A 19,655-nucleotide genomic window follows, 5' to 3' on the forward strand; every position below is an offset into this window, starting at 1 on the left:
CTGAAAACAGTTGTGTATCCTCTATGGCAGAAGTAGTACTGGAGTTACAGAGTCAAGCTAAAGATGCAGCTTTAAAATGTTTATCTTTGAAAGACACTGAAAACTGAACAAAGTTTTGAAAGTCTTGAAAACACTTTTACTTCATTAAACTCAGAATCAAAACGAAAAGCATATTTTGAACAGAAATGGAGAATTGTGGAGTCTGTTGAAAAAGTTTTCACTGTCAGATTTGATAACAGAAGAAACAAATGTACTGGAACTTACAATCAGATAGTGGTGACTGAAAAATTTGCCTATGTTTCAATTCTAAAAATACTGCAGTCTATTCTCAGAAATCCAAACGTTACTTATATGCCAAGCCCCTAAGGATGGTGTATATTTTGATGTAAATGATGGGATGTATATTAAGATGCATCCTCTTTTCTCTAAGGAAAATTTCGCATTCAATTATTTTATGATGACTTCATTGGGATCCAAAACAGGTGTCCATAAATTTGGTGCAATATATTTCACATTAAGAAATTTTCCACCAAAGTTTAATTTATCTTTAACAAATGTACAGTTCTGTGCACTCTTTCATGCCCAGGACAAAAAATCATACGGGTTTGACACCATACTAGAGCCAATCATCACTGACCTGAAGGTGCTTGAAACTGATGGGATTAAAGTTCCCATGTTTAAAAGTCCTGTTTATGGTAGCATTGTGCAAGTCACTGGACATAATCTTGGAATACATGAACTGTTTGGATTTGTGGAATCGTTTAGTGCTGGGAATTGCTGTTGTTTTTGTGTCAAACCGTGTTCTCTGAAGATGAAGAAAGTGTGATTTGCAAACAAAAGATATGCATGCAAAACATTGCCATACTATACAAACAAATCCACAACTACCTAATGTGTACGGCGTGAAGCATTCATGTTTACTAAACTCCATACAAAATATCAACACAGCTGATAATTTTTCTGTTGATATCATGCATGGCATTTTAGAAGGAGTTACACAGTTTAAGGTAAAACTTGTATTGGAGTATGTGCAGAGGAACTTCTTCACTGCTAAAGAACTGGCTGATAGAATACAGTCATTCGATTATAGCTACACTAAGAGGAGAAATCGGCTTCCTGCAGTTAAGTTATTTGATGACGGTAATGATTTGGGCTTGAATGCCATACAGTCTTGGTGCTTATTATGCAACATGCCATTGATATTGGGGATCTGGTGCAAAGAGATGATTAGTACTGGCGTCTTTTAATGTTATTTCTGAAGATAGTAATACAGACGGTATGACCATCTTTCTGAAACACATTATTGTTGAGCATCATCAGCTTTTTTAACGTCTGTTTCCTGCTAAAAATCTATTGCTTAAGCATCACGTCATGACACATTATCCTCGATGTATAAGGAATATTGGACCAATTTTGCATATGTGGTGTATGCGTTATGAGGCAAAGCATAACTTTTTCAAGACCCAACTGAAGAGTTTCAAAAACATTATGAAGACGTTTGCAAAAAAGCACCAACGATACATGGCCTTGCACTGGGAATCTTTCAGTCAGTGTAAATTAACAGTTGGTCCAGGAAAGATGTTGCAGCTCAGTGAAATGAAAGAAGGTTCTGAGATTGCTGCCAAACTAAATGCTGTAATATCTACTATTGTTCTTTCTGTTTAGTAGGTAAAGCACTGTGGCACTGAATATTGCCCTGGCTTAATAGTGTGTGTTGAGGTATCTAATAAGATGATAGCATTTTGTAAGATATGCACTATTATTGTGAAAGATGACCAAGTTGTACTTAGTAGCTCAGGTGTAGAAACTATTTGTTTTAATGGACATTACCATGCATTTAAAGTATTATTCAAACCATTCTGGCCACTGAAAGTATTTGTTATTAATGAGTTGTTCTACTTCAAACCAGTGGATGTTCAAATGGCATATGGCCGTACAGATGCCTCCCTTTTTATAATTCCATATTGCCATCTTATGCAGTGGGTTTTAGTGTTGAAGCAATGTTGATGATTTTTCACTTGGCACTTTGTGGATGTTTCAAGAAGAGATAAGGGTACATTTTAGCATTTTGTTGACATTGTGTAATGCAGGTAGCAGGATGAGGCGAAGCAAGATAACCAAGAAATTTGGCTGTTGTGTGAAATTTAATTTTATTCATTTCTTTTTATTCTTCAAATTTAATTATTTGACAACAGAATGAAAATAGATAATGTCAGTCATTTTGTGATGATCACCATTTAGCAAATCAAAAGTTGATGGTTGTCTGGCTGCACTAATCCTGCTTTCATATATCCTCCTAGAGAAAGGTCCCTTTGTCAGTTGTATTTTCCTAAGGGTGGGTTGTTGCACTTTAAAATTGATTAAAAAGGATTGTTATTTATATTTAACCTAAAAACAAACTTCCATCATCTGGCACCACACTAATAGAATCTAACCAAGATCTTTGCAAATGAGCCACTATGGCCATCACTCTTCCTAAAGGAGAAATGTACCAATGTTCAACCTTATTTATCCACATTAGGAACACAGTCCAAAAAAAAAAAAAAAAAAATCCTGCAGTTGTTGATGTTCTCTGTCTCTCTTGGGCACTTTATTGTGCAGCTGTAAAGTTTGTTCTTTCAACACCAGCAACATCATTTGACATAAGCATTGACTTTAGTACACTGTGTCAAAGACACAGAACATCAGGAGCAACTTCAGGTGTTTTTCACTGTTTCCCAAATGTGAATAGATAAGATTGAAAAACTATCCTTTAAAAATCTAATTTGAACCCTAAGAGAATTAATAGAATAGAGGGCCCACTAATTTGTGGCAAATTGAATGCTGAATAGTGATTAAAATTGCAACCCTATTTTTAGTTACACATACAATATTTGACATTAATGTTATTGTTTCATTTGAAAAAATGACAACCCGATTATTGAGGGGGATTTATTAGGCACTTAAATTGGCACCCAAGCATCTCATCACTGACTCATCACTGACTTCAAAACTTAGCCAACTTTTAAAGTCAACATAAACACAAGAGGACAGACACACTCAAACCTGTGTGTATCCTGTAAAATGCATTTCATATACGTACTTTTCTGACCCCTCCCGGGGTTAGGGTTTCTTTCACCACTAAGGCTAGGGACATTAGGCAGAGTATCATTCCCCCAGATTGCATTTTAAACACAAGTAGGGAGATTCAAAGTTATTTTAGCAGTTTTGAGCCAGTGTCTTTATCCTTTTTAGTAAAGATTTTATCCCACACAAAACCAACTACGTGCAGCCTGGATTTTATTCTGACTAAATTTCTTGTAGCAGCATAGAGGTGTTTATCCGCTGTCATTTGCCGCTGCTGGTAATGAGCGCTGCTGGTGGCCGTGATGAGGTGGGCTGGTATAAAAGCGGCCTTCCTCCCACCAGTTCTTCCTTTTGCGCCTCCCTCCGTCATCACCGGCGCGTCACTTCCGTGCTGGAGGTCGCTTGGCCGACAGGTATGGCTGCACGCTGCTTCACCTCGCAGGTTGTTTGTGTCTGTTTGTGTGCTTACGGCATTGGTGTTGTGTTGTAGGGCGATTGCCTGTGCGCTTCTCCGTGCCCCGTGTAGGTGCTGATGCATTTGTTGGCCGTGGTAAGTGTCTTCTCTCTCTGCGGTATGGTTGATGCTACTAATTGGCTAATGCTAGTGTGGTCACAGGTAAACGCTGGTCGCTGCCCGGAGTCCTCTCTCTCCCTCCTCTCGTGTGTGTCTGTGTGTGTGCCGGCTGTGACCGAAAAGGTATGTGTGTCTCGTAGTGCGCACCGCATCATGTCCAGTCATTTAGCCATGCTAATAGTATTTTTCTTGGTTAGGTGTTAATGTAACCAGCTGATTGGGGCCGCTGCTGTTTTGTTTTGTTTTTTTGTCTCCGCTGCTGCTCGTCTCCACCGCTTCTGCTTTGCCCTGCTGCTGCTTGGCTTCCAGGGCACGGCGTGAAGGCTTAATTGCTTGTTCAAACGTCCTGTGCGTGACGGCTGCTCGGCCGCACGCCAGGGGCGAAGCACAATTTTAAATATTGTGTGTGAGTGTGTAAACGTGCGGGTTATGTTCTGTTACTTTTGGATTAGTTGTATGGGTTAATTTGTATTTTTTCTTTGGACTAACCCTGATGTTGGCTACTTATGTAATTAATTTGTTAATTAGGTTAAATTGTAAGATTTTCTATATGTAATTCGGTCATTGTTGGGTTTGGGTTTTGTTTTCTTATCTTTAGCTTTCCTTTTTTTATGATTGGTTACATTGTTTAAGTTCTGCTTGGGCAGTTATTGATTGATATATTTTGTTAAGTTTAAGCTTGCGACCTGTCCCTTTGATTATAATTTTTGTTAGATTCTGATTTATTTTTTTTTTTTGTTTGTATTGTTCTGTTGCAACCCCACTAATTTGTTTAATTTCCCTTGTTTTCAGTTGCTGAAGGCTGGTGGTGGCGGTGCTGGTGTTGGTGGTGGTCTCCCCTGTCTGCTGTGTCCCTGGGAGTGGGTTTCTTCACTGAGAGCATGTCTGTCACATGTGCCTGGTGATTTAAGTTGATTCCCTTTATTTTATTTATTTATTTTTTTGGTGGATCCCTCCCCTGCACTAGCTCTCGTTCATCCACTAGGCCTCAGCCCCGATTAAGTTTTTTTCCCTCCCCCCTTACCGTGTGAATGGTTGACCAGTGCTTTTAACAACAATTATTTAATAAAATGTGTTTTATTTTTTGGAACCACGTCTCCTGCCTTTTGAATTAACGAACCTGTGTGCCTTAAGTTGTAAAATTAATTCTCTGGGTGAAATTCCCAGGGTGGCGTTGTCGAGCCCCTTTTTCTGGTAACAATATTATTCTTATATTCAGTCACCCCGCTCCTCGCCACAAAACTCAAGGAGGTTTTTAATACGGTTGGGCCCAGCATTTTATATATTATTAATATTTCTTTAGCAGAAGGTGTAGTCCCCTCTGTGTAACGGGTGGTTGTAGGACTCAGATGCAGTACGCCAACACGCTCGTTCAGTTGGTAATAACTTTTATTTAAACCAACACAGTTTATGCTCAGCTTACAGGTAAAGAGTTCGTTCTTCGGGCAGGAAGCCTTAGCAAAGTCTCTGGGTATCACACGAAGCGAAGAAACGAAGCTTGTACCCACAGTGGCTGGCGGGGCGGAAACCCCGTAGCTCCACGAGCCGTCTCCACGTGCTGGAACGCTGACTGGGATTGAGCAGAGGGATGGTCTGGAACAGGCGGGGGTTCGGTAACCAGGAAATCCGTCCACGGATGTAACAGCACCGACAGGGATCAGGCAGAAGGAGCGTCTTAGCCGAGCGAAGGAGTCTTTACCAGTAGAGCCGTCAGATTTCCGGAACGCCGAAACTGAACACGTGGTCGAGGACAAAGAGCAGGTAGGTTCACGGGGAGTCAGGTGAGGAGAGCAGGTCTGGAACAGGCAGAGTCGGCAACGGGAGATCTGATGGAGAAACGCTGGAAAGACATGCATAGTGCAGAGGAACAATCTGGCAATGAGTGAGTGAACTGGAGTGTCTTATATACTGCACTGATTGGAGATGAGCTGCAGCAGTGGGCGTGGTTATCAGGTAGAGCAGAGCAGAGGGAGGGTGAGTGGAAAAGTACTGGCAGCAGGTAAGGAGGAGAAACAGCAGGTCCATGACACTCTGTTTTTAAACATCCTGTGGTCCAACCTCTTTAGAAGAAACCCAACCTTGATCCCTCTGATTTTAATAATTTTAGACCAATTTCAAAGCTTCCATTTTTATCCAAACTTTTAGAGAAGGTGGTTTCTGTCTCCTTTCACTGCTATGCAGATGACACACAGATATACCTTCCCCTCAGACCTGAGGACCCTAGAAGCCTAGCTGCTGTCAAAGACTGTCTATCTGATATCAACTGCTGGATGACAAAAAATTTCTTCAACTCAACAACTCAAAATCTGAAATAATACTGTTCAATTTCCGAAACAACTCCCATATCATTGAAAATAACCTTGGTGAATTATAAGTTAATGTCAAACCCACTGCTAGAAATTTAGTAGTAGTTTTTGATTCAAATCTATCATTTACAAAACACATAAATAAAGTCATCCAGTCATGCTACGTTCAAACACGCATAATAGCCAAAATAAAATCAGTACTTAGTCAGATCTAGAAAAAGTCATATGTAGCAGGGTCTTATCGCTAACCTGTTAAAGGACTAGTAGGGAATCAGTAGACTCCAGGGACTAACAGGAGGAACTTTGCAATGATGGTCAGGATTGGATGAAAGCTCAATACTCAGGAAGTGTGATGACAAAATATTCTGTATTAGTTATGACACAGTATAACAAAGACAAAAAAACAAAAGTAACTGAGCTCAAAGTATAATAAGTAACAATAAGTATGGCCATGACTAGAACCAGTAGTTGTTTCACACTCATGAATGTCGCGTAAGCCCTCGCCACATATCTGTGTATCTCGTTTATGGATAACATCATGACATTTCACATTACATTTTCTTCAGTGCAACTCCCTCCAGTTGCCATAAACGGCCGTCCAAGTCAAGGGGTAAACAGTCCAAAAATAAAGAAATCAGTCAGTCCACAAAAAAAAGGCAAGAAGTTGAGCTGGGGGGAATGTGTGTGAGCGTGTGCATGGATGGCAAAGTGAGGGCACAGACCCTCAGCTGGGCCGCCTCCTACGACACAGGTAGAAGCAGAGTTGCAGCTGTTCAACAGTTCATCCAGTTCATCTAGCTCGCCATCTTGGTTTGTTGTTTAACAAAGGAAAAACCAGGCCTGTCCAACAGACAAGGTCAGCTTTAACATACATGGCAATTTTGTCATTAACAAAAGACAAATAATCAAACACCAAAATATCAATTTGGTGTTTGATTATTAAAAAAATCAACAATTAAAATGTCATACTGTCACAGGACAGTTATTCAAACAATCAACGCAATTGAAATATTAATGCAAGTGACATAATACACACTGCTTTCAGATCCATAACATAATTTGGGTTCGTAGACTATTATTAGCCACAGGCTAACAACCGCTAGGCTGAAGAAGCTAGAGCTAGCTGCTAGCACGTTTCTCATTACAAACAAAATTCACAAGGCATCGTATTCACATGGCTATGATTAACACTTAAACTCTTGGTGTCAAATTCAAGTTACACTATGGGTGTTATTGTCCTCACAGTGTAAAACCTGAAACATACAAAATAACACTGAAAAGTGTAGTGTAAAATATTAACTCTTACTAGAGTTGAACTGACTCTGAAAAATAACTACACTATGCTCAGTGTAAATTTTACATTCTGTAGGTAAGGACCATATGTTCTCTGACCAAGTGTTAGAATTGACTCTAAGTGTTTCATTAACACAGCCGATTTTACTGTGTATTATCAGCACAATGTGCTTAAATTTACCTGAAGTTTGTTTAAGATGGAGCTTTTAATTTTTATATAATGCTGGAAAGTTTAATAAATAATAATAAATCATGTTTATTACACTCAAACACACCATGATCACATGGATCACAAAACAAACCACAAAAAAAGCAAAATAATCATTCATTAATCGTAAACGAGGTAAAAATGTTCAATTAATTGTGATTCTGTGACCCCTTTGAATTTTGATTGAATACCCTTGCTCTATGGGGCTCAGGAAAGGGGAGTACATTGGAAGGCAAACATTAATGAATTCCCAGTTGATGTTGAACCACTTTCTGACCTAGACGACACAGTGAAAACATTGACATTGTCCCACACAATGACATAGACAGCATGCCCCGCGTGCTCATGATCCTGCTGCTCACACCCTCACACAACATCTTGTAGATCATTCAGAAATGTCAGGAGATGTTAAGTGTTATATGGCCCCAAGGTGACATGATGGTGGAGAACCCCATGACTACTGTTGGCAGCACATATCGTGATATTGCCACCACACTGCCCAAGGACTGCATCAATGGCCTGTTGGCCAATCACGTTTCGGCCACTCCTTCTCCTTTTGGTGGGACTGAACCTAGCTTCATCAATGAAAATATATTTATGTGGTCTTTCCAAGGAATCCAGTTGTAACATCCTCTATGTAGAAATAGATAGTTAGTTAATAGATAGTTTTGAAGTTAAACTGAAGAAAGACTGATTTAGGCTACATACATTACAACATCACTACTTACTTCTACTACTTCTGGAATCTTTGCTCCTTGACCCTTTCTGGCTTGTGCTCAAAAGGCACTCTGTACAACTGCTTCATGTGCATCCTGTTGCGTCTGAGGACACGATAAATGGTAGAAAGCCTGACACTGTTGATGCCTTCAAAATTCACATGGTCTTCAATGACCTTCTGCTGTATTTCACGCAGTCTCATGGTATGGTTCTGACAGACCACTCATTGTCATTCCACGGACAAGAACATGGTCTATCACAGTAGCCCAGATTTCATCAGAACTTACTGTTCTTTGTCTTACTCGATTTCACTCCCCTCTTACATGCATTCTTCCTCTGCCTCTCAGATTGTTTCTGTCCATTGTACAACCTTCCAGTGCTCTCTGAACTGGCTTATATTGGGTCCCTCACATCATTAGCCACAAGCGTGATCAATTTTGAGTCGTTGTATTTAAGCTGTGACACCTTTGCTTTAATAGTGTTTAACCCTCTATGGTACGCACTATGATCCCAGTTGGTAAAAAAATGTTTGGGGTGTTTTTTTGTCTTAAAATAGACCAAGTAAACATAATTAAGAGACATTTTCAAAAAATATTATTTTTTTAGTAGTTTTTAGGGTTCGTTGCCATATGGCAACACCGTACCATAATGGAAAGTAATGAAAACATGAGTTTTGTTTAAAATTGTATGTAACATTTATTTTAAAACTCATGTTATAGTATAAACAATCCCCAGTAGCCTGAACAGGGTTAGGGTCAAGATGTTACCCATTTTACACTCTCTTACTGGTAATACCTGTCACTTCACTTTCATCCTCACTGTCCTCCCTCTCCTCACTGTCTCCATTGCCCTCACTGTCTCTGTCCTCACTGTCCCCACTGTCCTCATTCTCTGGCTCATAATCTTCATCCGTCTCACTGTCTTCATCACTCTCACTCTGTGTTTCCAGCAGCTCCTTTTCCTCGTCACTGAATTCTTTGTCATCTTCACTATCATCTAGTGGGAGGGCTAGTTCAGCCTTTTTCCGCGATGTACCATAAAAAAAATTTGCATTCATTCTGTAAATGGAAGAAAGATGTGTCAAATATCATCATATGCAATGTGGAAAGGACTCACAAAGTGCATTATTATAGTTTAGAGACTATAGAAGATCAGTGTACACCAATGCAATTGCAAAGTAGGCCTATATACAAAATGTTATCAACATGCCAGGCTAGCAATCCATAATGGTACGGTGTTGCCATATGGCAACGTACACATTTTTAACATTTTCTATTATTTATTGATCGACTACAGTGCAAGAAACTACATGATAATGAACTTAACTAACCTATTGTTGAGTGTATATTTTTTTTCCCATTGAAAAACTTCAAAAAAACACTTTTTTTGTTGAATTTTTAGGCGTCAAATGGTGAGGCTCCTCCCGTCCATGATGTCTGCAGAAAAGGGTTTCAAAATGGCCTATAGAAAGTAATGTGACAAATTTAAACACTGCAATTGGTTTACTTAGAACCCCACCTCTTTTTTAATGCATTGCATCATAACTTTGAATGTATTATCTGTGTGTAGAAGGCTTAAAATGGGGTTGTTGCCATGTGGCAACGCTGTACCATAGAGGGTTAACTTTTACTACCTGTGCTTACCATTACACAACATAGGTGCATCACAGTGCAAATGGGTTTGCAAGGTGTGTCTAACCAGGTGAAAAGTGCTAATGGTTTTGCCAAAAGAGTGACAGATTCAATAAATAGGTTCAGGCCACTGAGCAAGACAGTAGGGTTTAGTGTTTTAGCAACTGAAAAATACTGTAATTTGGGGCTGACTGCTCAAATCTGTTTCGAGGATAACACCAAGACTTGTGACCACAGATTAATTCCAGGGAGTCAAGTTCCCCAGCTTACTGATGTAAAACGATCTCCCCTTAATATATGTTTTGAACCAGTTTAACACACACTCGGAGAGACCAACAACCTTTTTAAGACGATTGATTTAGATATCGTGGTCAATTGTATCAAAGGGTCTTAGATCTAGGAGGACAAGGATAGAGACTTTACTCTGATCAAAATTTAGTCTTAGATCACTGGTTATTTTTGTAAGAGCTGTTTCAGTGCTGTGGTATGTTCTAAAGCCTGACTGAATAATATCCTCCAGGATATGAGTTTATTTGTACTGAAACTACCTTTTCAAGTATCTTACCAATGAAGGAGAGGTTGGAGATTGGCCTAAAGTTTGTTAGTGCATTACTGTCTAGGTTGGGTTTCTTTAGTAAGGGTTTTACAAGAGCTGTCTTAAGGGCATCTGGAAAGATGCCCGTTTGGAGAGACGTTTTTATAATTTTCAGGATTCGACTTGAAACATTATTGAAAACCCTCTTTAGAAACACTGTTGGCACTGGGTCAATACATGAGGCGGAGGAGTTACACTCTGTGATAGTCTTGCAAAGATCATGTAATGTGAGACAGGTGAATTTTCCCATAGTTACATCTGTTTTACAGGGTATGTTGAGGTCATCTGTGTCTACATCAGCAGTAATGCTGGCTCTAATGGGAGTTATTTTGTTACTGAAGAACAATGCAAGTTCTTCACAATCTGATGTAGAGAACTGTGGTGGAGTTAGGGCAGTATTGAGGAGCTGGTCAATAGTGGAAAATAATATTCTAGAGTTTCTAGCATTCTCTGTAATAATCTTGGAAAAGTAATCTTTTCTTGCAGTCGTATTGCTTTGTTGTAGGCAGTTCTGGTTTCTTTGTATATATTACAATGAACTGTGAGCCTGTTTTCCTCCATTTTCTTTCCACTGCTCGACAGATTCTCTTAGCCTCATTTATACTGTTACTGTTTAACCATGGGGAGATTCTGTCACTTGACCTCTTTTAAACCTTCAGTGGAGCAACAGTATTTAAATCAGATGGAAAGGTATTGTTGAAAATTTCCACCATGTCATTTAAAGGGCAGTCATAGCTGTCTGACTCAAGTAATTTCATAATATTACAGAACTTAACTTCAGCCTGGCCATCTATGAATCTCATTTTAACCAAACATTCCCTCTTAGTATTTGTTAAATACGCAGTGGTGATCAGAAACAGGTAATTCTAATACGGAAACATTGTTGACGTTCAACCCTGTTCATAACTAAGTCTAGAATGTTACCATGCTGATGAGTGGCATCTTACATGTTGAGTCAGTTCAAAGCTGTCCAGCAAGTTCATGAGCTCCACTGCTTTTGAGTCATTCTTTTTGTTGACATAAATATTCAGGTCTCCATTCAGGATTACTCTGTTATATCTTGTGACAGTAAGAGATATCAACTCTGAGAGTTCTTGTACATACAATGATGAATATCCTGGTGGCCTATACAATTTAATGAAAAGAACTGATAATTGAGCTCAAGAACAAGATATTCAAATGATGTAAATTTACCTAGGTCAATGTCATTACACACAACAACACACAACTCTGTTGAAAAGATGGAAGCAATCCCTCCTCCTCTCCTGTTTGTCTGACTGACTGATAAAACTTATAATTTGGGGGACAAGCCTCTATCAGTGTCACGACACCAGTAGCAGTGTTTAGCCAAGTCTCAACTAAAAACATAAAATGCAGTTTCTTTTTGATGATCATTAACAAAAAATAATTTGTAAGACAATGATCTGACATTAAAAAAGAGCTAAATTCAGCTGCAAGGATTCAGTGGCAGGTAAGGAGACTGGCTGTGGCACAACATTGACAAATTTAAAATTACTGAGGCAGATACCAGATGGTCTGTGAATGCTACAATGTGTTTGACCATGCCACCGGCTGCTTAAGATCACTGGTATGTTCAAAGAAGCGGAGTGGGGTCTGTCTCATCTCTGAGTGACGACGACTGTAGCATTTGGTGTTTAGGAGTTCATCAATTTGATTGAACTTTAGTGTGGCAGCTTAAACTTGGTGAGGGTGGTGGAGGGAGGGAGCGACGATGCTGTTCTCTTCTGTGAGGGTGCTGGAGGTGGGGAGGGTCGATGTTTGCTCCCTGATGAGTATCATGGAGGGCAGGAAGTGGGTTGATGGATCCCTGATTGAGAGGGACTTCCTCTGAATGCCTTAAGTGATGTGATGCAGGGGGTCAGGTGAGGGGGGAGAGATGCAGGCTGTCTGCCTGTGCCTGCTGTACTTGTCCTTCCTGCTTATCTGTGCCTTCTTGTTTTGGCCTGGCATCCCAAGAGCAAGACCTAGGTTGACGCCAAGTAATCTGGATCCAGTGATATTTGGAATAATCCCATCAGGTCTGAAGCGGTTCCAAAAGATGTTGAAATTGTCGGAAAAAACTTTATCCCTTTGGTAAGACACACTGATGTCAGCCATGTATCCAGGGCAAGGAGTCTTGTAGAAGACTCAATTCTTTTCCCTAAGGTTGGAATGGGGCCTGAAATGAACACATTTCGTGTCTGAAAGTCACTCAGTTTCTCCAGGAGTATGGAAAGTCTTTCTCAGGATCTGTGAGCCAGTTTTCCTTCAAAAAATGTCAAAAGACCCAGCGTGGACAATGTTCTTCATATTACATGGGTGTGTAGAAAGGGTCACTGACAACATCTCTGTTAGCTTCCTGAGAGATGTTTCAGACACAGTAAGATTTTCAGTCTTTGCCATTTGAACATGCCTGGTTATAGAATCCCCAATTGGGATTGTGTCTGGCTGATCAGATGTGGAGTAAGCCATATTTCTCCTGGTCCTTGGCCTCTTGGGTGTGGATTTAGCAAAATTGCTCCTGGCTCTTGGTCTAACAGGGTTTTGGGGGGCTATTTCTCTGGTTCAGTTGCGGATTTGTGGCACTTTTTAGAAATGAAACACTTAGAATTGGTAGTACTTGGTTAAAGTTACTGAAAAAGCTTTAATAGGTGGTCAGTAAATAAATAGGTGGGATGTGTGTTTGAACAGTTGGAAGAGGACCTTTGTGCAGATACTTTCAGGGGTAGTGGGGAAATATTATCAGAACCAACATGGAAGATCTTGTATGAGCACCACAAATGTGTTACCAGTTATCTGTTATGAAGCCACATGTGGGTTCCTGCAGGTCCAGAAGCCATATTTAAGACATAATATTCCACACTGTCTCAAACCCAAACTGCTACTGTTGGTATCCGCATATACACATCTTGACTTCTTTCTCCTCCTTCAGCATTTCACATTTCCTGACTGATTTGAAAATGCACACCATCTGTCTATTTGGCTGTTTGTTAGCAGGTTTTCCTTGATGGGAAGTCAGGGAATTAGGCCAAGGAGAAAGTGATTTTTTTTTTTTTTTTTTGCAGAACCAGCTATTTGTAATGGATTTTTTAAACTACAGGAACACAAAGAATATATAAGGATCCTCTTCTTTTTTTCTAAATGACTTGAATGATAAAAACTCTGGCACCTGTAACCCATTATTAGCGTGCATTCGCCAATGTGCACGCAGCCTGTTACAGTCGCTCCTGCTTTTCCGCAATTTCCCCCTGGGGATCAATTAAGTATTTCTGATTCTGATGATTGCATATTTTTGTTCTGTTTATATGGTAACACTTCACAATAAAAAGCTACACATGTGCTTGTATTGTACTGTTTTGTGCTCATAGCTGTTGCACAGCTAACGGAGAAATTCAATAATTTTTTAGACCTTTCTTATTTTTCTGAAAGCTAGATTTTTCTTTCATGAAGAAAGCACTTAAGGTGTTTAGAAAACAACATATTCCCCAACTTCATCATCCAGCTGGTGAAACATCCAGTGCCTGGACAGTCCACACGAACAGATCATTTCTTTCTCTCTCTCTCTCTCTCTCTCTCTGTCTCTCTCTCTCTCTGTCTCTCTCTCTCTCTCTCTCTGTCTCTCTCTCTGCCTCTCTGCTGAAGTGACTCATCACTCAGCAGTGCTGGGACTTGTCTTTCAGCTCAGCACATTCTCCTTATGGCAAAACCAAAATTAGTTGAAATTTTTAGCACCAGCAAAAAGTGGCTCACCACAGAACACTCTATTTTCCCTCTAATCTATTGTGCTGCAAGCGTTCACACACTCACACATATGGGTACAAATGTGTATAGATAAACACCAGCATTCCCTACAGTGTGTGTGTGTGTGTGTGTGTGTGTGTGTGTGTGTGTGTGTGAACACAAGGTGTAAAATTTTACAGCCTTTGGTCTCCTGGTAAATATTACATGGCGACTGAGCCCATGTGATCAATGTTTTTCTGGGGTGTGTTCGTTATAAGCAAGGGCGATTTGGACGACATATCAGTGCTGTTTTAAGGTGAACTACAACAGATTGTGTCGACTGCAAACAAAATGTTAGCAGAGGGGTTTTTTTAAAGTTGATTTTTTGAAGAGCATGAAGCTGATTGAAAAAAACTTAACACTCTGGGCTTCAGTACAACATGCAGACCCCAGTGGATTCAGATTGGCAGCCACACCTCCTCTACATAAGTGCTCAACACCGGAGCCCCCCGGGACTGTGTGCTCAGGCCCCTCCTGTTCACACTGTACACCCATGACTGCACTCCCAGACATCAGGAGAACTCTATTGTGAAGTATGCGGACAACACCACCATCATCGGCCGTATTACAAACAACGATGAGAGTTCATACTGGGAGGAAATCAACAATCTTGCAGAGTGGTGCACAGAGGACAACCTACTGCTCAAGATGTGTATGGACATCGCCACCCTGGGAATTCCACCCAGGGAAATATAAGTTACTTCAAAGTACCAATAACAGTACAGATAAGGACATTCAGGGTTTGTTATCCTATTGAGCAGGAGACATGGTTCCGTTTAAAAGAAATTCCGTTCTTTATTACAAAAATACTTAAAATGTTAGAAATCTCATTCGGGTGCCTAATCAGAGCTGAGGCTTACCAGTGGGGCGAACGGTCAACTAGGGTAGATGAGGATCTCAAGGAAATCACCCCAGACACACGTGGGCACTCACACACTCTCAAATAATGGTGAATATACTCAAGACATGGGGTGCACAGCACATCACATAGGAGGGAGATACCACCACCTGGGGACACCAGTACCACCACCTTCACACTCAGCTTCTGAAAAGGAGGAAAGTGGACAGAAGCAATTAAAGGGGCTTCCCTCAAATCAGTTACACAATTGAAAATAACATAAACAGGTGGCAGGTATAAAGTGGGTGGCAGCCACAATTAAGCAAGTTAAATAAATGCAGTGTCATATAAACTGCCGCAATCCCACAATCAGTTGTAACAAAAAAAAAGAAATTCCAAAAAAAAAGAAATAAAGGTAGCAGAAAGCCACCTCCTTGTAACTGAATCAAAATAAACAAACTGTAGCAAATACAGTAATTGAAAGGAATGGACAAGAGAATATCACTTAAGGAAATATACCATCACGTGACAACAAAACAACATTAACCAAAGGCTAGACAGAATAATATCAAAAGGAAAAGAATAAACAGTCATGTGATGGCAAGAAAAAATAGCAAATCAGGAATACATTAAATAAATCAGATCGCCCAATAAGGGATGGTTAGACAAATCAACAAAATGAACCCCTTGTACACACAATACATACTATTCAGATAACCCATCGTAAAAGGTTTGGCTGTTAATAATGTCCATATGCAGCCCAGAGTTATGGCGTCCACACCGTCACAGCCAGCTATAAGCAGGTGGTTAGCAGAAGCGGTTGGAGAAGAACCAGGTAGCAGTACAGCAGACACTGGTGGACACCATGTAGAGTTAAAGCAAAGTTAAGCAAGGGCAGAGCCGTGTCAGCGAAGCAGTGTCCGCAACGCAGTGCAGACACAGGCCGCAGACAGGGGTTGGTCAATTACAACAGGACAGGCCAACTTACACCCAGCATAAAGAAAATCTCCTTCTGCTACACTACGTTTAAGAAAAATGACAAATAAATCTACCTTGTACCTTGTATGTCATTTTAACATATTATTATTATTATTTAAGATGTGTCATCTCAGTTGGTACATTCAATGCAACTTACTGGCAACACAGCCAGTAAATCACAATAATGTTACTGTAGAACTAAATACTGTAGTCTCTGATATACTGTACAATCTATGGTTAATGGACCTGTACTTGTGTCGCGCTTTTCTAGTTTTATGACTACTCAAAGCACTTTTATACCACACGTCACATTCACATTCACACACTGGTGGCTAAGGCTACAAAACATGTTGTCATCCCAGCTCATCACATATTGCAGCTCTGCAGTGGACGTCCATGTCTAAATATAACATTTTAGGTATCCTTCTGCCTCTGCTCATTACATCCCAGGATGGCACTACTGTGATGTCAATCGGGATGTGAAAAAAAATGCAGAGGGGGAAAGTCTGAAGGCATCTGGTGGACAGGTGGAGAAAGGCAAATCTGTAAAGTTCCTCAGTAATGTGACTGCAGATAATTCTAACTGTGTTTGTGCTGTGAATAGTTTTAAGCGGCCAATATTAGGGGCCGATCACACTAAGACGCATCTCTAGAGAAGTGTCGCCAGTAAAACCATTGTTTTTGCATAAAAGTTAGAATATTAACTTTTCTGCTCAAGGCGGGGAGTCATACTGCTCATCAGTGTCACTTTTAGCCATGCACACACAGCCCATCTCCACAGGCACTCCCAGCTGTTTTTTTAGATCCACTGCCAAGGTATTTTTGGAGTGGTCGCCACTGGCGCGGTAAGTACTGTGTGTCCATGACAACAACCGACTACAACCAGGAACGGCACTGCCTAAAATGATATCCTGACCGCACCGCGTAGAAAGAGAGAGTTATGACATGCCCACAGACACCCACTGTAATCAGGGCATGTGGAAGTCATGTAGGACATAGAGCTCCCAATACTTGGATAAAAACATGGATACACTCTTTGGTCATGTGAGTCATTACACATCCTGGCTGCTCCCTTAGTTCCTCTTTTCAGTCTGTCTGTAAAGCAGATATATGTATGTATATCTTCACACAGTAATACACCTGATGACTTCAACACAAAATGCACATTACGTTATTAGCACAATGTATCCTATGAGGCTTTCCCACTGGCACACTGACAGAGCCTTAAGCAAGTTGCACCTCCACATATTGGATTTGTACTGGTGGCCATATGTTGGAGATGCTGGCAGTAGACACACACACACACACACACACACACACACAAAATATATATTTTAAGGAGAACTGGCACATGATGACTTTTTGTTGAAAGAGCTGTGGGATGTGAATGTTTGAAGCATCTCAGCTGCTCTCGGGTCAGTGCAACGCTCTGGGGAGGGGAGGCAGGAGTAGAAAAACACCTTTCTTCCTTGTCAAGCAGTGACCTTCAAGGTGACACACAGGTGTGGAGGTATGATTTATTCAGATGTGTGTGTGTGTGTGCGTGTGTGTGTGTGTGTGTGTGTGTGTGTGTGTGTGTGTCAAGGATAGTCAGGAGGTAGGGAGAAACATCTCTCTTACACGCGCATGGGCTGGTTGTGTGTGGAGGAGTAAAGATGAGCGGCTGGTATCTTAGCAACAGCACGTTAATAGAGGAGAGGGTAGAATGCGTCGGTGAAGGTAGATGGTGTACCAAACTACTGAGACTCTGCACACACACACACACACACACACACACACACACACTCATTCATGTCAAGACTCCACACTAATGAGGTAGTTTGTAGCTGGAGCCCCTGGACAGCAGACAAAAGGTTTTCTGTGTAAGCTACCCGATGTTTGTTATCTGAGTCACAGAGACCTGTGTAATGTTTTCAGGACTTAATCACCATTTTGGAAGCTGATACTGATATCTCTCAAAAAGCAACCAAGATCTAAAATATTTCTGCTAATTTTCATGTCATAATATTTCAAGTATTTAGTGCAAAAGTAGCACTGTGGGCATTTTTAATTTGCACATGAATTTTTTTGTTTAGTTTTGTTTTGTTCTTTTTAAACACACAAATAAATTGAATCCTGGTCACCATTTGCTTCAATAGTTTGGGAGATGAGTGCAACGCCTTTTCCCCGTGAACATCTGGCAGTGTGTTGTGGACTATAAAACTTCACCTGACTTTTCATCAGCATGAGGTTAAGGGACATTGAGGAGATAAGGGCTGCTTTTTCATTTTTGGGTGAAGAATCTCTTTAAGATTCTTTCAAAAGATTTTTAACAAACAAAGAAATAATTTAGAACACTAACACATGATGATGATATAAACTGAATTTTAATTGTGCAAAGTTTATTTTAACCCTGCAATGATACCTGACAGTTTGACTGATCTTACACTCTGAGTCATCAGTGCAGCTCAGAATAACATGAGACAGCGGTGTGATGAGAACTGGAAATACGAACCAAAGATTATCTTTTATAGGAAAAATAATCCACAACAGTAAATTGGCTCCAGTTACTTAAAAAATGCAACATTTCGGTCAGACAGACCTCATCAGTCATTGTGTTTTTATGTGGCATATTCAGATGAGTTTCTTCATCATCCAGCTAAAGCAAAAAATACTCACTCTGTACTTACATCATAGATAACAATATGTACAGTACTGTCTAGTCTTAATCCACTTGTGATATTTGGAAATAATTTTAGTGTTTCTACATCCCTTTATTCTATTAAGATTAAAGACGGTCATTTACTTATCTGATATGGCTTTTTCCTGTCACACCCCAAAGACAATCAGTGTCCTTGTTTCATATTCTATCATAGGACGTACTCCATTCATGGTTCTGAAGATGTCATTGTAAATAACAATGCTTGTGACTGGATAGGAAAATCTGGAGTTGAGTGAACTAGTGGAAAATCAGCAATGTTATACTGGGAATACAGACGGACAGTTTTCGGTTAAGTGAAGAAAGGCAACCACAGGATACCCTGGGTATATTGAACTGGCTTCATGTAACAGGCCGCCGATATTCACAGAACAGTAGGAGATGGAAACATTCATTAATTGTTGATCTTCTGGGTATTGGGTTGAATTCAGCATTACATTTGGATGGAAACTTGGCTATGGTTAGAATCATCATGGGAGAAACACACTCTCAACTGCTTGTTCCCATTGTTTTCCAAACTCTGGGTTGCAGCCCAAAAATGGGTCAAGTAGTTAACATTAAAAGAAATTCTTAATTTCATGGCAACTCTAAAAGCTGCATCATTACTGCACCACAAGAGTATAATCATGAATATTTAATATAGAAATCACAGAAAATAGGTTCAGCTGTGTCTGAAAAGAGTGAGGGGAGCCCCGAGCGTATGCTTGTATTAAAATTGCATCCAGATTTGGATGATACATTATATAGCATGTTCTCAGTTTACTTTTGGGCTGCTGGAATTTCTTTGCAATCACTTCTCTTAAATGAATAGTTTAACACTTTAGGCAGGCCACTGCTGGCCATTTGGGTGCCCTACTTACTATGGCTTTACCTGCTATTTTCACCATTTGTCCTAATGTAGGCAGCTCGGTGCTTATTAACACTAAACATACCTGCAAATGATGCACAACCCTCCTCTTGCAAATTTTCCT

The 19,655-nt window shown here is 40.2% G+C and overlaps 1 pseudogene; it reads right to left on the reverse strand.

The window, feature by feature from the left end:
* Positions 1–5,407: 5,407 nt before the first annotated feature.
* LOC148190476 (uncharacterized) lies at positions 5,408–9,221 on the reverse strand (annotated as a pseudogene).
* Between the last annotated feature and the right edge of the window lie 10,434 nt (positions 9,222–19,655).

This window comes from Plectropomus leopardus, chromosome 1, assembly GCF_026936395.1.
Source record: "Plectropomus leopardus strain MGB_pleo_1.0 chromosome 1, ASM2693639v1, whole genome shotgun sequence".
In the NCBI taxonomy this organism is placed as follows: domain Eukaryota; kingdom Metazoa; phylum Chordata; class Actinopteri; order Perciformes; family Serranidae; genus Plectropomus; species Plectropomus leopardus.